The following is a 24,135-nucleotide window of genomic DNA, read 5'->3' on the forward strand; positions in this document are numbered from 1 at the left end:
GCATCCACATCTCCAGTGGCAGTGACAGTATCATTACTATGCAGCCATGCTCTGACCACATCTCTGGCACATCCCATCAGTCTGCTTGTGCCTGCAGTAGGGATGGGTGAACCTAAGCATTCAGAGGTTTCCCCAGCAGATAGACTATTTGGCATCTTAGAGAGGGCACTGAGGTAGAGATTGGTAAACAACTTCACAATATTATTCTTAACCTGCCAGATCTGGATTATCCCCTCTGTCAGAAATCTTGCAGGCAGAGCCCACTTGAAGCAGAGCCGAGAGGTAGGGCTACATGTTAAACTAAAGGCAGAAAAATACTTGCTTTTCATTACACACTTATGTACGTACGTACAGCCGCGGTCCGTATCCTGCGTTCTTTGCGTCGGTTTTTGTGCACATACTCAAAAATTTACGGAACGTATACGAAGATGCAATACCTGCGTAATTTATAGGGGGCAGTGTTGCGAGATCTGCACTCAACAGTCAAGATATCCACGTTTGAGGACCTGTTGATTGAGCAGGTCCGCAATTATCCTCATCAAAATAACATGTAATAATAGATGGCAAGAGATTTCAAGCATCCTGAATTTTAATTTGGAAATTTGTAAAAACAAGTGGCAACAAGTGCGAGACCGGTATGTTAGAGCCCGGAAAATGTTAGTTGTGAAACGAAGCGGTGATCCTGCTGACCTGATGTTTTGCCTAGCAATTATCCACCATCTGGACTGGATGAAGTGTCACCTCAACCACAAAACTACTGAAACTAATTTCCCTAGAATTGACACGGTAAGTGTTTTTTTTACTTATTGTTTGGAATAACATCCATCCATCCATCCATCGATTTTCCAAACCGCTTATCCTACTGGGTTGCGGGGGGTCCGCAGCCTATCCCAGAAGCAATGGGCATGAGGCAGGGAGCAACCCAGGATGGGGGGCCAGCCCATCGCAGGGCACACTCACACACCAGTCACTCAAACATGCACTCCTACGGGCAATTTAGCAACTCCAATTAGCCTCAGCATGTTTTTGGACTGTGGGGGGAAACCAGAGTACCCGGAGGAAACCCCACGACGACATGGGGAGAACATGCAAACTCCACACACATGTGACCCAGGCAGAGACTCGAACCCGGGTCCCAGAGGTGCGAGGCAACAGTGCCAATGACATGGGGAGAACATGCAAACTCCACACCTGATGAACCGGTGATGCCATTCTAAACTCCTGCACCACCATGCCACCCCAGACTTTAACTTGATTTATTTAAAATATTTCCTAGAATTGCGTATACTAAATTCAACCCAAAAAAGCGAGTGCAAATTATTACATCATTTAATTTGAGTAAATTCTACAGTTTATTTATTTGCAGTTTACGTACTGAATTACAGTGCATTGCAGCATTTTATCGGCAAGGTTCTCATAAATATTGCCCTACTTTCTACAGTATTGTACTATTTTACTGATAAACAGTGTTACTGTGATAATTTCACTGTTTATTACAGCAGGGGTGCAGATTGAACCCACAACCCTGGAGGTGTGAGGCTACAGTAGGAGCAATGGGCCACTATTGATACTGTGAGAAATGATGTATTTTTAATCATACACTATAACTGATGTGCCGCTACATTGCTTGTGTATGCTCTGCACCTTGCCTTTCTCCCTTACTTGTCTTTCTTGTTCTCCACACCTTGTGAGCTTCAACATGAGCTGATTGATTGTTTTTCATAAGGCCCCAGGTTACTTAGGTTCAGTCTCCTGGAAAATCACTAGAATGTGTCCTTGGCTTTGGAAGCTAAGAACACCTTATTTTCAGGGAGAGTCCTGTAATATTTATTTTAATAAATTATTTTTATTGATAAACCTTCATACTGATAATCCTCTTTTAATGGTCCTAAAAAAACATTTCACGATTCAGTAACCCTACTTGTTCAATAGATGGCAGTGTAGTGCTTCGACTAAGACGTGCTATGGAAATTGCCGGTAAAATATAAAGCTCGTTTTCCACTTTAAACGTTTGTCTGACTGAAATGACCACATGTTGTACATATGTTATTGTACTATACGTCTAACCTTCAGCGTTATATACCACACCTACCTCAGTTATCTGCAGCAATAAAATATGGATGTGTAATTGGACAGCTGCAAGTTAAGTTGTAGAATCGATTATTTTTCTAAACGTTTATCTGTCTGATTTTACAGTAAAGTATGCATGGACGCATGGTACAATAAGGTGTGAATAAGTTGAAAATATACATGAAATATTATAAAATAATAAATATGTGTAAACATTTACGGCTCCCTGGAAATGATCAGTTATCATGATAGTACAAATAAGCAGTTATCCAGACATCCCAAGTCTCCCGCATATTGACAGCGGCTCCCTGATGCCCCTAAATTAAAAAAATTTATATCCTGGAAACTAGAGCAAGCAAACAAGAGCATGCACGCGAGACAGTAGCACACACGAATGAGCAAGTAAATGAGCTAGGAATGAGCGAGAGAGAGAGGGATAGAGAGAAAGAGAGAACGTGCGTATGTGTGGATCCCTATATGTGTGACTCTTCATGTAGCCAGTGCTAGACAGACAGCATCCTGATTGGTTTACTTAGCCATATAAGCCAATCATATTTCAGTGTGGGCGGGCTTTTATTTAACTCCCAGAGAACCGAAGGTATTGGTTCCATGGAGCGTCACGGCGGAGGGAGAGTGTCTCAAAAAACGAAAATATAAAATGCATTTCACCACAGACTACACAAAAACGTGCCCTTGTTTAATAAGGATGAAAAATAATGACAATGTTACGCGCTGAACTGTTTGCAACAGTGATTTCAGCATTGCTCATGACGGTTTAAACGACTGTAAAAGGTACGTCCAGGTGAGTTTAACAAGTGTCATTTAATTTTCTGTATTATTCAGGTAAACACTGGTTAGACACTTGGTTAGTTGTCATGAAAACACCAAACTTCCTGAAGGCTTTTGTAAAGTAGCAATGGAATATAATTAAGGAATTTACATATAGTAAAAGAATAATCTACTTATATTATTGTCAAAATAATACATAATATTGGCCGTCGTAATTCAGTGCGTTGACTAGAGAAAATTAATGAATATATATATATATATATATATATATATATATAATGAGGCAATACAGAAATTCTGTTCTGTAAAATTAAGTTTGTTGAAAGCTAAATAAATTGCTGTGCATAGGATACAGTGAAATGAGGTTGGTAAGAGCTTTTTTTTAACGTAAGTACGACTAAATCTCATTATGGCGACGCGAGTCGGTCAGACATAAACACGCGAGAGTCTGACTGCGGTCAACGACGTTGTGTGGCGCCAGCGGCAGGCGGTTGTCATGGTTACTTTGCCACAAACCGGCCGAAGTTCGCGCCCTTTTAGTAAGACATGTCCGGCGTTCGAGCTCCGGCAAACAAAACTAAAGCCGGATTTATTTAGATAATTTCTGCTTAAACTTTATTAAACTAATACATGTATGTTCCGTGGTAATTTTTGTACTTATCGATGTAGCTGGGTTTCGATAATTTAGAAGTTAATTGCGACTTTTTAGCTGGTTAGCTAGTTCTTGCTAGTTGGATACTAGCATTGCACTGTGTTTTCGTTGGTGTACCTCTGGGTTTTTTGTGTCTGTTAATCTATTAACTACTACAGAAGTTTACATCGTTTTTGATAGTGAGTCAGACATACCTGTGTATTAATATGTTTTTCGGGTTGTGTGATTTCCATACATGTATATAGTTGCCACTTGGTTTACCATAGCTTGGTGTTAACTACAGATCTGATTTGGGATTCTGAAATTGCCCTGGTGTGCAGCACATGTCACACTTCTGTGTGTCTTCACATGTCTTCTGATTACTGGTTGCATTTACAACATGCCACATTATATATAAGTCACGGTATTTTGTGTGTCAGGTATAGAGATAAATATTATTTTTTAGGATAAATTCAGTTAAACTAATTGAGAGTTAGCTGTAGTAAGCTGCCCTACACACAAACGCTGTGACCCCAGAGGTAAGCTGCTGTTCACCCAAACGCCCTGACTCCACAGGAAGGCTCACATCCAACCGAACACTGTGACCCCAGAGCTAAGCTGACATGTACCCAAACACCCTGATCGCAGAGGCAAGCTGCGGTCTACCCAAACACGCAGACCCCTCAGGTAAGCTCACAGTCACGCAAATGTCCTAACCCCAGAGGTAGGCTGCCATCCACCCAAATGCTCTGATCTCAGACAAGCTGCTGTCCACCCAAACACACAGGCGCCTCAGGTAAGCTCACATCCACCCAAATGCCCTAACCCCAGAGGTAGGCTGCCTTTGACCCAGCCCCCTGACCCCTGAGGTAACCTCGCTTCCACCTAAACACTCTGATCTCAGAGGCAAGCTGACATTTGCCCAAACACCCTGATCACAGAAATAAGCTGCCATCCACCTAAACGACCTACCCCCAGAGGTAAGCTGACATCCATCTAACTGCCTTGATCCTAGGCTGCCCCAGTACGTCTAGGTGGTGACAATCCATCCTACAGGGTTGACATGATGTGCTTTCCTGAAGCACACAAAGGACACCTCGGGTTTTATGTAAGTTTGCTTTCTTTTTCTGTGCTTGTGTTTTATTTGGTTTGGATTGTATTTAATGGCATGTACAGAATTTACTGAGCACTTTTTTGGTTGATCACTGTTGGCACATATTCATCAATATTAACATTATTAACATTTTATTTTATCTGTTGTGCTGTTTATTTTGTGATTGACCTATTTTATTCCTAAGGTTACTGATTTTATGTGTTTTAGGAAAGTGTATGATGCTGTTTTAGCCCGACCCTTGTGCAGAGTTTGGAAGTCTGCGGGTATGTTCCTTTTTGAACTTTTTCTTTTTGTCTTAACTTTTTATTGGCATGCATGTAAGGTAACATTTTAATTGTTTTATTGGCCATGTAATTAGATTTTAATGGTGTATAATTGTATTTGCTGGTGGAATTGCTCTTTTGCCTGTGTTAAGGGTAATAGTTCTGCAGGTAGTTCTATTTGTTAAATGTTTGATAAATAAAATTCTTATTGTACTGGGTTGGCATTGATTTGCATGGTGTTTCAGCCTTTTAGATTGTGATTTTGTGTTAATGTAAGTAGTACAAGCATAATATTATTTAAAAATCGGCGGGGTGCAGTCTGCGGGTATCGCTTCGCGGCCTTTTGGCTAAAATCAAGTGGATTTTACTGACTTTTTACCGGTTTTCACGGACTGCGTCGGGTTTTTTAGAGGAAGGCACGGTTAACCTAAGGCGTGACCAGCAGGTGGCTTGACCGCCGCTGCCACGGGGCGACCCGTGCCTTCCTTTTTAGCCTTTTATCCCTGCTTTTATTTCTGTTTTTAGTAGGCTGGGGATCCCGCAGTGGCTGGTGGCTTGTCCGCCGCCCTGCTGGGCGAACTGGTGTTTTTATTTTTAGCTGGTTTTATAGTTTAGCTCTGCTCGACTCATCCCGGATTGGCGGACGGCGGACGTCGAGACCACGGCGGCGGAAGGACTCTGCTCCAGCGGCGACGTCGGTGGACCTTCCCGGATGGCAACGGCCGGCGGACCATCGAGGAAGCCCTTCAGCGGGCCGTGGCTGGTAGCAGGCGGTGGCCTGCGGAATACCACCCGGTTCTGCTGGAGGGCTGAGGGGGAGGTGGGCACCTTCCCCGACCGTCTGGCCTTCATCCGGGAGGTGGCCTTCGAAGCACTGGGCCTTCGTATGGAAGATGTTCTTTGCGTACCGCGGAATGGCCCCTTCGAATTCTTTGAGGTCACCTTGTCCACCGATGACAGCTGCAGCAAGGTCCTGGAGCGGAGCAAGGAGGGGGCCCAGCACCCTCTCCTTAGACGGTATACCATCGAGCCTCTGTGGTGGCCCGACAAGCGGGTTATTACTGTCCACTGTTTTAACCCGCATGTTACCGCCGAGTCCGTCTGCTTGTTTTTAAAAAAAAGTATGTGGACCTCCTTCCTGGCCACAGGGACATCCGGGATGAGCTGGGGATCTGGACTGGCCGACGCCAGTTCCAGGCCCGCCTGCGCCCGGACGCTAATGGGGCAGGCGGTTTTAGCCACCCCCCAGCCTATTTTAACCTACAGGGAAATAAGGCATACCTTTTTTATTCTGGACAGCCTCCCTTCTGCCGGCAGTGCCACAGCTTTGGACACACCCTGGAGGGATGCGCTAACCTGCGCTGCTGCAACTGCCTGGAGTCGGGGCACATGGCCAGGGACTGCAAGGGCCCCCGTCGCTGCATACACTGCAACGGCGAGGACCATCTGGCTCGTTCCTGCCCACAGAAAAAGACTACATATGCCGACGCTCTGTCGGGTAACAGAGCAGTCGGCACGGAGAATGGTGGGGGAGCTCTAGCCCCCACGACTGGGCAGGAACAGCCGGCGACGGGGGCAGGAGGAGAAGCCCTGGTCGAGGTGGAGGAGGCCCCTTCGAGTTCGACACCAATGCAGGAGGGGTCTCCGAACAAGGTGGAGCAGCTCGCCCTGGCTCCAGGCGTCAGCAGCAGGCGAAAGAAGAGCGGTGCATCCCCCCGGGGGAGGAAGAAGAGCAGAAGGGAGGCGCAACCCGACGCATCCAGCCCTCCGGCTGCCGACAGTATCCCCCCTCCCTGATGTTAGAAGCCCCCCGTCTGGTGTGGGACTTGGGACAGTCCCCCGCACCCCCCAGGAGTACAGCGGTCAACAGGACACTGCTAATGAACAGGAGTACCTGGGGGGGCTGAAATTGGGGGACCTTTTGAGGTTGACTGAGGAGGGGGGGCAGTAGGACAGTATTGTTTTTAATGGCTGGCTTTTATTATTTTAGTTTGTTGTTTTTAATTGTATTTTATTATTTTAACATTCTATGGCCAATTTTAATATTGTCACCTTGAATGTAAGGGGTTTGAGGAACGTTTTAAAACGTACATCTGCTTTTAACCAGCTGGCATCTTCTCCCTTCAGCATTTGTTTTCTGCAGGAAGTCCACCTCCGGGACCAGCGGGACGAGGCTCTTTTCACGACAGTGGAAGAGGGGTAGATCCTACTGGAGCGTAGGTGGCGTCCACTCCTCAGGCGTCGGGATCCTTTTTGGCGACCGCGCCTTTGAAGAAGTAAGTGTGTTTACCGTCCTTCAGGGCAGGGTTTTGGGAGTGGACGCCACATGGAGGGGACAGCGCCTCCGGGCCATATGTGTCTACGCTCCAGTGGAGGCCTCGTCCCGTATAACTCTCTTTGAAGAGTTGTCCCCGTTCTGTGTCACAGATCGACACTTGATTTTAGGAGGGGACTTTAACATCTCGTTGGAGGGTAGACAGGATGCCAGCTCAGGCCATTTTATTCGTTCCTTTAAACTTGTGGACGGTTTTAAAACATGCAACCCCAGCATGCCGGGCTTCACCTGGCATAATAGTCGCGGAGCCAGCAGCCGCATCGACTACATTTTAGCTTCACCCCCCGTTGCTTTTAAAAAGGTGTCCCTCTCCCCACAGTGGCCCACTGACCATCTGGCAGTGGAGGCCACTGTCTCCATAGACGCCCTTGTATATGGGGGCGGCTATTGGAAAATGAACCTGCAGATCCTGGAGGAGAGAGATTTTAGACACCTTTTTTTAGATCACTTCTCCGAGTGGCAGAAGGACAAGCCTACCTTCCCCTCCGTGGCCGAATGGTGGGAGAGTGTGAAGGACAGCATCCGAACCTTCTCCATGCAGTACAGCAAGCAGCGCAGGATGGAGAAGAAGTTCTCCATTCTGCAGCTGGAGAGAAGGTTGCGAGATGAATACGCCGCTCACAACAACGGGGGCACCATCAACCACGAGCGGCTGCTTGACATAAAGGGTGAGCTGAGGCGCCTGCATGAACAGGCTGCCTCGGCCCAAATGCTCCGCGACAAAATATTTGATGTGGAAAATAATGAAAAGTGCAATTCTTTTTTTTCCACAGAGCCAGGGAAGCCCGGGAGGAGAAGAGCTTTAGCTCTCTCCGTGCCTCAAATGGCAATATAGTCATGGATACATCAGACATGCTGGAGGTTGCTAAATTGTTTTATCTTAACCTTTTTAATGTTAGGGACACGGACCCGGTTGCTGGGGAGCGCTTCCTAGATAACATCTCACCTTGTCTTCCCAGTGACATCTGGGACGGCTTAGAAGCCCCCATCACCTTGGCCGAGCTGACCGCAGTGCTTGGCAAGATGAACCACCGCAAGGTACCTGGCCTTGATGGGCTCCCGGTGGAAGTTTATTCCACCTTTTGGGATGTCCTCGGGCCGGAATTACTGCAGGTTGTAGAGGACGTTCAGCGCCGGGGTTTGCTCACTAGGAGCATGAGGTCGGGGGTCCTCTCTTTGTTGCACAAGAAGGGCGATCGGGCCGACCTTGGCAACTGGAGGCCCCTGACCATGCTTTGTGTAGACACAAAGCTCATCGCAAAGACCCTTACCGAACGCCTGAAGAAGGCCATGGCTCATCTGGTTCACAGCGACCAGACGTGTGGAGTACCGGGTCGATCGGCGACGTGGAATCTCCACCTCATCTGCGACGCCATCGCCTGGGTAGAGGATAGGAACCTCCCTCTCCTGCTGGTCAGCTTGGACCAGGAGAAAGCCTTCGACCGGGTAGATCACCGCTTCCTGTTCAAAGTATTGGGTAAGTTTGGCTTCGGGCCCAATTACCTGGGGTGGTTACTCACTTTGTATAACGAAATTGGGAGCCATGTTGTTATCAATGGCTTCCTGAGTGATTTGGTGCCCCAGCGGAGTGGAGTGAGGCAGGGATGTCCCCTCTCCCCCCTCCTCTACGCGCTCTATATAGAGCCACTGGCGTGCGCCATTCGCACCCACCCCGGGGTCGATGGCCTTCTTATCCCAGGAAGTCGGGGGACAACTGTTAAACTGACTGCTGGAGAAAGCGTCAGGCTTTCCACCCCAACTCTGTACACACCATTAATTACGAGACAACACACTTAGAGTTTTACTTGCACAAGGGTAACCACACTCTCTGCATGCTAGGCTACAAAGGAATGTTACAAAGGGTGGTTCCCCTTGGCACCTTTATTTATAGTCAATGGGGGGCAGGGGTCTTGGAGTGAGAACAAAGAAAGGACTGTGAGAGTAAGAAGAAGTTCTGGTTTTCCTCAGGTGGACAACTATTTAAACACGTGCTCAGGATACGTGTAAACTAATATAATCTAAATTATGAAGGTAAAGAAAAACAAAATAATGTATATACATATTTACACTCATTGCTGATTATACAGAAATGATAACAAATGATTAATAACAGTTTCTTCAACCTAACAGTCCCTCCTCTTTATCATGACAGTATGATCAGAAGCATCAGTATTGTACAAATTGCAAAAACACTTTCAGCACAACCGTCATTCAGATCACATCATCATTATTATTAAGAGGGCTAGACAAGGTTAGTAAATCCATTTGTTCTTCTGCAGTGTATAGCAGAAAAACAGAACTAAAAGTATGTTGTATCATGGAACGGAGGCAGGGTATAATACAAATGAAACAACATACAAATAATAATGTAACAAGAATGGGGAGTGAGAACTTTAGCAGTAACTGCCACCAGGACCCAGTAAGAAACCAGTCCAACCATGAGGGACTGGCATGGGGATCCAGGGACATATGTGTACAGACATAACAGTTAGTTAAATTGTCTTTCTTTGCTGAATCATAAACATAACGATACCAGTAATTTTGTAAGGATGGGAAAGGATGGGTCTCATTTGTGGAGATAGGTCTCAGGTGGGAGCCGTCATGTGTCCATCTAGGTGGGCGAAACACCTGCTCTGGTGAGTGCAGAAGCAGACCAACAATTCCCATAAAGAGAATTACACCGAGAGTTACCTTACCACATCCCCACCCAATCAGAGCCATTCTAAATGGAGTGCAGATCAGCTGTTTTCTTCACCGGGTTGAGACGTCAGTATCCTATTGATTGCTGCGCCTTTGTAGCGGACTTCCACTGCTACTCCGAAGGTACAGAGGTCTCTGATACGGGCTTGATGGGCTTACAGTGACTCTTATGTATCCAGGAAGGTCGCTCTGCTATCTTCACCGCTGTTGGTGTTGTGAGGAGGACTTGATAAGGTCCGTCCCACCGAGGCGTGCTCCAATCCTTTCGCAACAGGACCTTGACCAGGATCCAATCTCCTGGCTGCAGATTATCCTGTTGAACAGAAACAGAATTTACTGGCAGACTACTGGGATTATGTTTTTGTTGCGATGATAATAGCTTACGCATCCAATCGGCTAACGTATTTTCTCTGTCTGCTTTTCCTATATCACTCATTTCGGTTGCTAAGGGAAACGGTCTACCATACACTATTTCAAATGGTGTCAATCCTGCAGGAGTGGGAGTTATTCTCATCCATAATTTTACTAGAGACAAACATTCTGGCCACGGTCTTTTTGTCTCTTCCACTGTCTTTCTGAGTCTTGTTTTAATGGTGCCGTTGGTCCTTTCCACTAAGCCTGCGCTCTGGGGGTGATAAGCGCAATGATTTTTTATCGTAAACCCGAGTGCTTGTGAGCAAAGGGACATGGTTTGATTCACAAAATGAGTCCCATTGCCCGATCTTATAATATGAGGTATGCCATAGGTAGGGAAATAATGGCCTACCAAACATTTTGCAACGGTCATTGCATCACAGTGTTTTACAGGGTATATTTCTACCCACTTAGAAAAGGTGTCTATAATGACTAGACAGTACTTCTTCCCTTGTGACCAAGATAATTCAATGAAATCCATATGTACAATTTGAAATGGATACTCAGCTGCGGGAAACTGGCCACGTTTTGGCCTTATGTTGCCTTGTGCATTGTGTTTACAGCAAATTAAGCACGCTCGACAAAATTGTTTTGCATAATCAGAAAAATTTATAGTATAAAAGTATTGTTGAATAATATGTACCATCCCTCCTGTTGAGACATGGGTGTTTCCATGGCTCACTAAGGCAGCTGTCTTGTATAAATTTTTTGGTAGGATGGGCTTGTCATTCATATAATAAGTTTTCCCTTGCTGTATTGCTCCTCTCTTAATCCAGCTCTGTATTTCTGTTTTAGGTGCATGAGTCTGTGCATCACATAGTACATCACTATCTATCAACAAGACATCTGTAACATTTAAGGCAGGTTGTTTTTGTGCAGCACTTTTTGCCGTCATGTCCGCAAAACTGTTTCCTTTAGCTATTGCGGAAGCATCAGTTTGGTGTGCCTTACATTTGCATATCGCAAGGCAATTTGGTAATTGCACAACATCTAACAACCTGAGTAATAAGTTCGTATGAGTTAAAGATGTTCCTTGCGATGTCTTGAATCCTCTATTTTTCCACACTCTTGCATGGTGATGAACAGCTCCAAACACATATTGACTATCAGTGTATATTGTAAGTGGCTTGTTTTTGAAGAGCTCGCATGCCCTAATTACAGCATAGAGTTCAGCCGCTTGTGCTGAACAAGCAGGGGGGAGTGCATTGGCCTCTAACACTTCAGTAGATGTAACTACAGCATATCCGACCTTGTTCTTCCCCATGTCATTTTTTGATGCTGATCCATCTACAAAAACAACTGTTGAATCTGGTATTGGGGTCTGTAAAATATCTGCTCTTGGTTTGGTTTGTTCTTCCACAACTGCTTTGCACGAATGTGGCTCTCCATCTTCCGCTGTCGGAAGAAGGGTGCTAGGGTTGAGAGGACCACATCGCTGTATAGTAATGTTTGACTGTGAAAGCAGGAGTGAGACTAGGGTCAGATGTCTAACATGTGTGAGGAATGGCAGTGGCGTCTGCAGTAAAACTAAAGAAACTGAATGTGGCACCTTCAAAGTGAGTGGGTGACACAACACTAATTCTGCTGATAATTTCACTGCTTCTGCAGCAGCTGCACATGCCTGCAAACACTGCGGAAAACCAGCTGCCACTGCATCTAATCGTTTAGAATAGAACGCTAATGGCCTCTCTTTTGCGCCGAATGGCTGTGTTAATACTGCCTTCATATACCCTTGATTTGCATCAACACATAGGGTAAATGGTTGTTGATAATCTGGCAGAGCAAGTGTCACATTAGTTTGTAACATCATTTTTAAGTTTGTGAATGCCAATTCTCCTTTTGTCCACTGAATTTTATCTTTCAGTGCCATGTCCTTCCCATAAATCAGGGTTTGTAAAGGTTGAACGAGTGCAGAATAATCAGGTAGCCATTCCCTGCAATAATTGCAAAGTCCTAAGAAGGACATCATTTGCTGTTTAGTCTTTGGCTTTGGTGCCTCTTGTATTCCCTGTTTTCTAGTTTCTAATAACGATCGACCTTGTTGGGAGAGTTTATGTCCAAGATATACAACTTCCTCTCTGCAATACTGTAATTTTTGTTTTGATGCTTTATGTCCTGTATCATACAAATGCTGTAACACTAACAGTGTGGCTTCTTTGCAATGCTGTTTTGTATCTGAAGCAATTAATATATCATCTACATACAATAGCACTTGACTATGGGACGGTACTTTACAGGAACTCATTGAATACCGTAGTGCCATTGTATATACATGTGGACTTTCTGAAAACCCTTGAGGGAGTCTAGTGTATGTGTATTTATGTCCTTTATAAGTGAAACCAAATAAGTGTTGTGAATCAGGATGTAGTGGTACTGAGAAAAAAGCATTACTCAGATCCACTACTGAAAAATACTTCTTGTCAGGGGACAAGGAATTTAACAAAAGGTGTGGATTAGGCACATCTGGTGCAGCATGTTGTACTATTTCATTTACTGGTCTTAAATCCTGCACCATGCGCCATTTCCCTGTATGTCCCTTCTGGACGGGGAAGATAGGAGTATTGCAAGTGGCCTCAGGAGCCTCTCGCAATATTCCTGATGCCAACATATCCTGCACTACAGGGGCTATACCTTTCTCTACTTCAGGTTTTAACGGGTATTGTCTAACTACCGGACGGTGTTCTGATTTCACGATTACTTTGTAAGGTGGAAACCCCTTTACCAGTCCTACATCAGCGGGGGAGGACGACCACAACCCTTCCGGGATGCGATCTAGATCTGGACATGATCCCTCCTCCAGGGTTGGAAAAATTTGTCAGGTTGGGTCCTGCAAGTGTGTGGTGAGAGTGGTTTGAACTCTCCATCCCAAAGGAAACCGCCACACATTGTGTTTTTTGTCATAGCTCCAAAAGGAGCCAGGTACGGGTTGGTAATCATTGAAACTGTGCATGGAATCTCGTAAGAACATCTCTACGTCCCTCCACTGCATCTGAGGTGGTTTTGATAGAGATACGTGTGGTGTTCCCCCTCTGAACACAGCCTGTTGTTTATTAGATAAGATGACTGAAGCAGCAGAAAAGCCAGTAGTGGAGTTAACATATATATGTTGTAAGGTGATACAAGTGTCTTGAAGGGCATGAAACGTTTTGTCATAGGCATAATCTGGTCCTGGGGTGCCTTTGTACCACATAGTGACGTGTAAGGCATCGCCAGGCATGAACTGGGTTTGTTTAGGGGACTGCTTTTCTCTAGTTTTTCTCAATATTTCACGTGTCTGTGCTGTCCCCCCCAGATCTAGGGACCAATAATACTGTGGAGCTGACATGCCATGTATCACGAAAGTTTGCTTTTGTACTATAGCCTTCATGCCAGTGGGTGTTGCAATCACACTAATACCCATTTGTATCATAAGATCCCTTCCTAACAGATTGACTGGACATGAAGGGCTTATTAGCACTTGGGCGTGACATTCTAACTCTGTTTCCTCATCTTTTATGCTAACTGGATTTGTCAATTGATGACTTTCAGCTTGGCCTCCTGCAGTTCGTATATTTATGGAGGACGAAGAAAAGGTGACCCTTGGAGGGCTAGTGGTTAACACTGTTCTACAGGCTCCGGTATCACATAGGCACTCATATATTTTCCCATTTATAATAAGCCTTCGTTTTGGTAGTTCTTCAAGTTGTTTTAGTGCTAGCAGTTGGCAAACTGCTTGCAAATCTATCTCTTCTGTCTCATCCTGTTTTTGCAGCTTATCTGGCTCTTTTGATAGTTCACAGGCTAATTGTCATTGATTCTCTGTGGAATTTGGGTTGTTTATAAACTTGGTTCTACATTGCCTAGCTAAGTGCCCAAGTTTTCCGCATGTCCAGCAAGTGTTATCTTGCTGTAATAAATTTCGCTGATTGCTCCTAAAAGCACCTCTCCCCCTTCCTTGGCCTCGTGACCTTCCTCTGAACCCTCCCCTCCCTGGAGGATTCATATGTATTATTGCAACAGTATCATTAGCAGCAAACACTGCGTCTGATTTCTGTTTTTGTGCTGTATGGGCGTGTTGGGCATATTCTAGGGCTTGCTGTACTGAACCAGTATTCTGATGTACCCAATGTTTATCTATGTGTATCTTCAGTTCAGGTTTTAGCCCTGTGATGAACGCACGTTTTAACTGTTGCTGATAAACTCCTCCATTTTCCTCATTATGAGGAATTCCTGAATTCCCTCTAAACACCACTCGCATCCTGTCCATAAAATCCTCTGGCTCTTCTCCATCCTTTTGCTTGCATTGTGCAATTCTGCCATAATCTGCTCGTCTCATAAACACTGTCTCTATCCTTCCATGTAATTGCTGCATACTCTGTTGCAGAGCTTGTGAATTATGTGCAAGTGGTTGATTGTCTGGTCCATGACCAGTAAAGTCTCCTGCTACTCTTCCCCATTTATGATTGAACAGCTGTCTTAAACATTGGAACATTTCTCTACCATTCAGGTGGAAACTGCTCTGTAGTTCCAATATTGCTGTCCAAAATTCTGGTACCCCTTCATCAACAGGAGGTATTCCCTTTAATGCTGCCGTTCTATCTTCAGCTGTCCATGGTCTATAGACTAACATTGTTTCAGGTCCTCCATCTGGCTCTCTATTAGGGTTTGCCACCTCCACTAGGGGGCATTGTAATTCTATTTCTTCCTCTTCACTATCAATATCAATGCCTTCATTTCGCGGATGCCATCGAACCTTAGCAGTAGCTAGATCGCGCACAGGGTATAACGTAGGATCTCTACTCCTAGTTATAATGGGGGAAGAAGGAAGAGCTGATGGCTTCTTTGGTATTGTGCCCGTAGCTGATGGTTGTTTTATTTCCCTTCTATCTACGGGTTGCATGGGGGCAGGCAATAGTGGTGGTGTTGGTGGTCTATTTTCTCTATGTTTTATTTTGGCCACCGTCTCATCATCTAAAGTGACTAGAGCGGCTGCAGTTAATTTATCCTTTCTATCATCCTTTTTCTGCTTTCTACGTATATCTCTTAACTTACTTTGTTCCAACCAATTATCTGAATACTTATATTCTTTTTTCCTTTTCTCCAATTTTCCTTTCTTCAAGGTTCGTAACATTTCTAGTTTTAAATTTCCTTGTAATTTTAAGATATCTGGAGTGTGGAGTTTCCCTTCAAATCCATGTTTTTTCCTCCACCTCCGATTACTTATTTGTCCTGAACCTGGTTTATATCCTTCCATGAACTTCTCATCTCCCTCTAATTCAATCTTCTTACTCTGATTCTTTCCCATTTTTTTTTCTTTCTCCGCACTACACAGGTCCTGGGTGGAAATTCACTGGTACGAGATATGTGGGAGGACACCAATACGGCCTTCTACTGCACGCTGTTCGCGCAGCGGTATCGGTTTTCAGGGATGAAACCCGTCCTTGGTCCCTCAATCACCAGTACTTCTTTCCCACCAGGCAAAATAAGAAATGGACTGACCAAAGCAACTCTAAGCTTCTATAATAGTCTTAATCCAGTCATTCAGACAGTACATGTACGTTCATACTTCGCTTAATTACGGCTAAGCCTAACCCGCTTAATTACGGCTAAGCCTAACCCGCTTAATTACGGCTAAGCCTAACCCGCTTAATTACGGCTAAGCCTAACCCACGTCAATTGACCCGGTTATTTCGCTGAATAACCTTGTTGTCTCACCTATCCCGTGTGCTTGTGTTCCGTCACCGAGGTCCGTCAGGCATCACCAGACGTCGAGCGCAGTTCTAACCACCGGCCTGATGACGAATTCACGTCTCAGGTCTTTCTTGCACCCGTCTCCGAGTGGCTGCCGGCAGGCTCCAAATTATATGTTGGAGAAAGCGTCAGGCTTTCCACCCCAACTCTGCACACACTATGAATTACGAGACAACACACTTTAAAGTTTTACTTGCGCAAGGGTACCCACACTCTCAGCAGAATGTGCTACAAAGGGTGGTTCCCCTTGGCTCCTTTATTTATAGTCAGTGGGAGGCGCAGGGGTCTCGCAAAATAGGGAGGTGAGAGCAAGAAGAGAAAGTTCTGGTTTTGCTAAGGTGGGAATGCTATTATTAATATAATCTAAAGTACGAGGCTAGAGGAAAACAAAAAAATGTATATACATATTTACACTCATTCCTGATTATACAGAAATGATAACAAATGATTAATAACAGTTTCTTCAACCTAACATATCCTAATAATAATAGACTGTCATCTCTAAATTGCCCACAGTGTGTGAGTGAGTGCATTCCCTGCAATGGACTGGCATCCCATCCAAAAGTATACCATTGTGTCCTATGTTACTTGGGATAAGCTCCAGGCCCTCGTCTCCAGGATATGTGGTACGAGGATGGATGAATAATAATCATGTTTATTTCAATTTCAATTATTGGCAAATATAAACATGTACCAAGGATAATAGCAATAAATACAGTATGCCAAAATAAATGCTAGAGGAGAATCCTGCAATTCCTGCCCCAGTCCTGGGTCTGGGGAGTTTATTCTCACTGAGATTGCATAGGATTCCTCTGGCTGCTGTTTTTCTCCCGTACACGTGAAGTGCTACTTCTTCATTGCCCACACGTGAGCCAGTATGTGAGCCCTGATCCGGGCTACCATCCCGCCCAAGGCATTTCCTCTGTATGCTGCTTCCTGCAGCCCTACAGTGGATAAAAGGAAAGGACAATGGTTTGTTGATTTATAGCACATATATTATTATATTTTATATTGTATGTTGTATACATTACTCAGTAATAACTCAGTAACTACTCAAGTACAAATGATGAACAAATACAGTAACTGTTATGATTAAGAATGAACGAACGTGGGATCAGTATATAACTAATACTTTCTGGTTAATTAATAAATTAAGTAAGAGTGTACTACTTCAGGGGCGGCATGGTGGTGCTGTCATGCCCGGCTCGTACGATCCTCGTGTGTGCCACGCCCCCTGATTACCCACGTGTGCTTCCCTGATCTTGCCCAGCTGTGTCCACTTATTTTCGCCCAGTCTCGTCTATTTCAGTCCATGACTTGCCTTAGTTTCTGGTCCGTCATTGATGTTAGTTAGTCTTAGTGCTGTCTGCTCCGTCCCGATCCCGAATAAATCCCCGTTTTCCCCGTGCCACGCCCCCTGATTACCCACGTGTTTTCTCCCGATTGTACCCAGCTGTGTCTAGTTAATTTGCTCAGTCCTGTGTATTTCAGTCCGTGTCTTACCTGAGTCCATTGTCTGTCATTGATGTTAGTTAGCGTTTCATGTCTCCTGCTCCCTGTTTATTTATTAAATCCCTGGTTTACCCTGACTTCCGCCTGTCCGCCTGCTTCCTGCCCGTTCGCCTCGCACGATCGCCGTTCCGTCCGGCTTTGAACGTGACAACAAGATTCTTCAAAACTCCTCCAAACTTTTTTTTATCTTCAAAAAAGAACTTTCTCAGTTCTTCACAGCTTTGACGTTAATGAGGAAAAAAAGCTGCAGTGAAACTTTTGCAAAGGATAAGGGGCCAAACTTTTAGTCCGTAGTACGTGGCGATCGTCAGTCGAATTATGCACTGCTTTTTGGAGCTACAAACGTTCCTGTTAACTTTAGGGATAACAAAAGAATGATGTCATGAGATTCACTGTAATAAAATCACTTTCAAATATTAACGAAATGCAACAAATAAGACATCTTTAATTCTTATACATGTAGTAAACTGACAGACTGAGAAAATGAATTCAGAAGTTTTGTCTTGCTAAAAGTAAATTCTTTTTTAGAGAAAATTAGTCACAAACGAAAACAAAAGAAACTGATGGATTTTTCTCTTTCTCGTATTAAGAGAAACAATAATAAAAGCAGACTTAGTTAGTTATTGAATTTATATAGAGAAAAACAATCTGCCATTCTTTACGGTCCCTTTTGCCAAGTTTAATGCCCTTTCTTGTCAATGACCATCATGAGCCTGGTATCAGTTCACACACACACACACACACTCACTCACAACCTCCTAGATGCCGCTCTGAGAAGTGTAATGTTTGTGATCGTGGTTAATCTTATGCTACATTAAGGCCCCATAGTTAATGATGGGGATTAAATCAGGCGATGAAGACAGCCAGGTTACAATTTCATCACCTTCCAAGCTGGTTTTAAGGTGATGTCATGGTCTGTGCCTATTCTTGAAGTTTCAACTTGTGAGCCTTATGCATTGTATTAAGCTGATGTCTGTGTCAAAGTACGCATGAAAGAAAATTAGACTATTTTGCTGGGGAAAGACGATCATGACTACAGACTGTTGTGTGTCTGGCTGTAGTACCAACAGCAAGAAAATCCCAGATAGAACACTTTAAACCCAAATCTAAGTTTGTTCTTAGGTCCTACAGGCTTGTTGGCTCAGGGTGTCGTGCTCTTAACATCATGGCTGAGCTCTGCATGTCATATGCATGTTCTGCTGCTTGTTTCCTTGTGCCTGTGTGTGTCTGTGTCTGTCAGTGAGTCCTATGATGCACTGACCTTCTTAGCAGAATATTCCACTTCCTTACAGTATGTCCTATTGTGACTCCCCTATGATCCTGTACTGAATAGATTATAAAATGCATGGACATAATCAAATGCTACATCTTCCTTAACTATTCATTTAACATTTTTTAAATGATTTATTTTTCCACTTTTACGTTTAGTGGTCACTCCATAAGAGCTGTCCTTTAACGTGCTGCGCAGTGTCCCTGGATGCTTTGCAGTCCACTGCAAGGCTTGGACTTGAGGAGTCGATTCATTATGAAATGACTCCCAGTCTGAGCTGTGAGCTAATGCAGAATAACCAGAAGCCAGGTAGTGACTCTTGGTTGTTGTAGTTGTTCTCTTCTGACCAGGGAGGTGTTCCACTAAGCAGGATTTCTCAGTTAGCGGAGTTAACTTAAGCTAGAAGTCATGATTGTTCAATAGGAATGCTCCTTACCTCTTACTGGACAATTATGAGTGAGCCAGTGTCTTGTTTAAAAAGAGAAAATCTGTATCCATCTTCTGAATTATTCTGAATTATTCTACTTCTAAACAAACAGTTATCCTCAGAGGCAGCATAACATCTTGGCAGCTGCTCAATGCAGCATTGAAAAGCACTACAGAGAGTAATGAGCTCACAGATGTAATGAGCACAGAGCACGCTGCTCTCAGCAGTTGAGGACATTAATTTTTCCCCACAGAATACTCTGCTTGTGTAGTGTTTGTACTTGGCCTGCTACTGAAGGGGCATAAGTGATAATTAAGTGACATGATAATAAAGTGCATTGCTGGGTGTCTCTTTGCCAACCTCGCATGAAACAGTACTGTGATGCAAGACAGGGAGCTCGCACTCCCTCATTCAGAGAAGGGCACAGAGTGCGGCTGTGGAAACCAGCGCATGTGCAAAAAGGGCATCAGAAATTCTCTGCACCCATCGAGACCCATCCTGGCTGACGGGAAAGCATGGCATGCTGCCCATTTGGCCTCAGTACCCAGTGGACTTCCCAAATTTCCAGCCCTGCCAAAGACTGGTCCTGAAGGAACAGTTGAGCTTGGAATGGCCTAAGGAACTGGAAGCTGTGCAGCCAGGGCACACAAACCATCATCGGCTCAAGGACTATGGAACTTCACAGAATTAAACAAAGAAATGAAATGCATGTTCTGAGCGTGATTTTCTGGTTAGAAAGAGATAACTTAAAGGAAAAGATAGATTCAGTATAAAATATATAACAGTTGTTCGTAGATCCTCTTACTGTGGTCCTCAGTGAATGGAACATTTCTAATTGTAATTGATTTCTGTTGGAAGCAAAACAGGCAGTTCATAGTGAAAAGGTTGTGCAGTTACAGGAAGGCACAAGCACAATGTTTTTTGTTGAACTTACATTCTATTTTGTCTGGGGTGTAATGACCTTATAGGAAGAAATGTTACAGGTAAGGCGTGTCTTTAATAGAATACAGTGCTGCTGCAGGAAGACGAATACATAAGTAAAGGGGGGATGTTGCGTTCAGTTAGTAATTGTTCTGTTTTCCATATTACTGTATGTCACAAGAGGGTGCTGTAAGGCTGTTTTATTCGACTTCGATTCCTATTCCAAGAGTCAAGAATGGATAGTTGATCCCAGGCAGCAGTTTTCCAGATTATCAACTTCAAAAACTTCAAAATATGATAGGAAAAAAGTCTTTGTAAAATTAAGAAGTATATAATACTATGAATGACAAGGGGTCTTAATACTTTTCATTTAATTTTATTAACTCAATCTTTTGCTGGCAAGTATACCTTTTAAATTATATACATAACAGTACAACTGCATTATTTGTGTCTTGTATGCACACTCCATACAAAGTAAAAGGATAGGGCGGCTACTTCATTAATAGTATTTCTTATTTATACTTTACATTTCCTTTCTACTGCCCAACTCCCAGAGGACCATACCGTTTTATTACAATATAGCAGTCTACCGAAATGTCGATACTAATCATACATTTGAGTGACATAACTAAATAGACATATGTTGACACACAGACACAGATAAAAACAATTAAACTCCCTCTATGTGAAAATGACATGAGACACACGTCCTCAATGTTAAAATTCATGATTGTAAAAAATGACCATTGTTGCTAATGTTATATCTCAGGTCTCAGATTACTTCGTTAAGTGTCAATTAAACTGAGGCAGACAGGCGAATTATGGGGCAAACTGGGGTTTTAATAAGGGAATCGGGGGAACGGGTAGCAGGTAACATCTGACGCGACTAACATCAATGACAGACAAGGCAAGCAGGTAAGACCAGGACTTAAATAAGACAGGACCAAGCAAAGTAAATGGACAAAGCTGGAGACGATCAGGGAAGCACACGTGGGTAATCAGGGGGCGTGGCACACACGAGGAGCGGACGGAGCGGGCGTCACAGCAACAACATGAGGAATGTTAAAACTAGAAAACAGGGAACCACATTTCACAGGTAAAAAAATCTGCAGTACGGTCAAATAAGATACATAACATGTTTACTTGCCTGTGACACTGACGGGATACTAGCATTAGTTTTTGTTGAGAATACTATGAGCAATACTACATAAATTTGGGGGGGGCAGTAGTGGTGGGCTTGTTTATTTATTCAAAATAATTGTAAGATATAAATGCGTTAATTAGTAAAGAAGTTATGGCTAAAAGGTCTTTCCATCTACACCCTGACATGTTGCTTGTTTATGTCTAATTACCGCTCCAAGATGGTGGCGCTGCTGACACGTTGTGGAAAAGCGAGGTGAGGCTTTCAAATTCATGGGCACCACGATGTACTTCGTTTAAATGGGAGGTTCACCCAAAACTATAAAAAGATATTTTAGAGGGGTCTTAATGTTATCTATTCATCAAAGTTCTGCTGGGAGTTGTTCAGGTTTGGAAATATCAGCCGTAGAAATGTCGGGCTTCTATCGAAGTACACTACTCGTATCACTGCACATTAGACACAAGCGCGAGCTCCCTGGCAATATCTGCTGCGCAGTGATATTATTGGTGTGTGGCGTCGGGTAGAAGGAAATAGTTCGTATATTCAACTGCTCGCGACGAAGTCTGTGGATTTTCTTAACCTGTTCCTGATTTCTGGTAAGGGATATTGCTGTTGAATTTTTCAAATACGATGTTCTGGCGCTTTAAGTAGTGAAAGCAAAATTGAATCTTATTATATTGCTTATTCATTAATAAGTACCTATAACATGTATACTGCCCAATGTTTTGATTTAATAAATATTTAAAATTAATAAATATTTCAAAAATACTTCAATATTTAAAATGGTTCATGATTTTCAGGAGCGGTACAGTGGTTAGCACTGTTGCCTTACACCTTTGGGTCCCAGGTTCGAGTCTCCGCATGGGTCACATGTGTGCGGAGTTTGCATGTTCTCCCCATGTCGTCGTGAGGTTTCCTCTGGGTACTTTGGTTTCCCCCCACATTCCAAAGACATGCTGAGGCTAATTGGACTTGCTAAATTGCCCGTAGGAGAGCATGTGTGAGTGAATGGTGTGTGAGTGTGCCCTGCGATGGGCTGGCCCCCCATCCTGGGTTGATTGATGGATGATTTTCAGGTCACACTGCCCCCTCAGAGCCCACCAATCAGTGACTGTCTCATAGTGTGATGTAATACACAATGTCCGCACCACCCACTTTTCAGTGAGCAGTAAAAACACACCAACTTGTCTCAGCGGACAGCGGCTCTTATCAGATAAGGGGAAAAGGACGAGATATCAAAAGTAAAAATAAATATATCACATTTGGTTAACATCAAATGAAAACAGCCCTGCAATAATATATTGGATTCTAGGATATCACCTATTAAAAGGGTGAATCTATTCTAGCAGACCATAAAAATCCAATTATGAACAGTGAAAATGGGCATAATAGGTCCCTATAAACGACAGGTTTCTGTCCATGGTGCTGAAAACCAGGATTGGCAGAATTCACATTACAGCGATTCCCCACTATATCGCGGATTTTCCTCCGACGCTTCACAATTCTCTGCGTATCCCGTACATTGTTTGTGGTCCGATTGTTTTCGTTTTGTTCTAAGCCCTACGATGGAAGACGTTGACCATTCAGGAGAAGGTAAAACTTCTGGATGTGCTTCGGGAAGGAAAGCGTTATGCGGACGGCGCTTGACATTACGGCTTGAATGAATCAACAGTACGCTACATGAAGAAGGATGAAAAGAATGTGTAAGAGCCATATATATTTTAATTTTTATATATTCCATTACATATATAGAGAGAAAGTTGTGTGTGTGTATATATATTAAAAATTATTATTTTATTATTATTATTATTATTATTATTATTATTATTATTATTATGTTACTCATATCCTTAGCCCGACATTTAACATAGCCCGATATATGTGTTTTAATGAGTTTACATATGTTTAAAGCATGTGGGAGGGGTATTTTAAGGCTTAAACTTCAAAAAAAAATTATATGATCCTTCTGTATCGTGGATTTTCACCTATCGCTGATGGGTCTGGAACGCATCTACTGCGATAGGCAAATTTACCTTCATGTGGAGTCTTGGCTTTTCACAATGTTTCATTCCTACTTATAGCTAAGGTTTTTTTTAGCCGTCGTCACTCTAAGTTTGCCCATTAATGGTTTGGAATTGGGAATGTAAAGCTGTTTTGTTAGCATGTCTGCCTTACAATTCCTTTACTGTAAGTCGAGGCCTGCTGGAGCTCAATTCTGCTTCATGGCACTTGTATTTACTCTTTATTTTGCATTACATTATGTTTGAGACTAACCCCTTTATCTACCTCTCCATTCCTCCTGTTGAGCTCCATACAGAACTAGTGGAGAAAAGGGGTGCTTGGAGGGGAGACGATATCTCTGGATGCCCACTTAAGAAATATCTGCGTTACCTTCCAATACACCTTCCAAACTTAAGTGGATTGAACATGGGTGCTGTTGAATTAATAAAAAAAATGCACTGTATTAAAATTATTTTGTTTATATAACATAAAATTGAACTATAAACATGAAATTTAAATCTGTTTATATATTGACAAAATAATAATTCAGAATTTTGAACCCTCATTGAACAAAATTAAACCTAATATGGACAAATGGAAAGCATTGAAATTATCCTTATGGGGGGAAAGTTAATGTTACTAAAATGGTTGTGGTGCCTCAAGTTAATTATCTCTCTATGATGCTTCCATTTAATATTCCGGAAATAATATTTGAACATTATGAGAGTATAGTAAAAGATTTTTGTTTGGGAAAGAAAAAAACCTATAGGATTAAAATTACTTCGCCCAGAGACAAGGGAGGTCTAGGATTGCCAGA

The 24,135-nt window shown here is 43.4% G+C and overlaps 1 long non-coding RNA gene across 4 annotated transcripts; it reads left to right on the forward strand.

The window, feature by feature from the left end:
* The first annotated feature begins 2,703 nt into the window (after window positions 1-2,703).
* Window positions 2,704-5,187, forward strand: LOC125722623 (uncharacterized). 4 transcript variants are annotated; one of them, XR_007386487.1, is made up of 4 exons: window positions 2,704-2,862; window positions 4,067-4,177; window positions 4,506-4,598; window positions 4,812-5,187. It is a non-coding gene; the product is annotated as an uncharacterized LOC125722623 (long non-coding RNA). The 4 variants fall into 4 exon arrangements; XR_007386488.1 differs by having other exon boundaries at window positions 2,704-2,872; window positions 4,067-4,598; XR_007386486.1 differs by having other exon boundaries at window positions 4,067-4,598.
* The last annotated feature ends 18,948 nt before the right edge of the window (window positions 5,188-24,135 follow it).

This window comes from Brienomyrus brachyistius, unplaced genomic scaffold, assembly GCF_023856365.1.
Source record: "Brienomyrus brachyistius isolate T26 unplaced genomic scaffold, BBRACH_0.4 scaffold40, whole genome shotgun sequence".
Lineage (NCBI taxonomy): Eukaryota > Metazoa > Chordata > Actinopteri > Osteoglossiformes > Mormyridae > Brienomyrus > Brienomyrus brachyistius.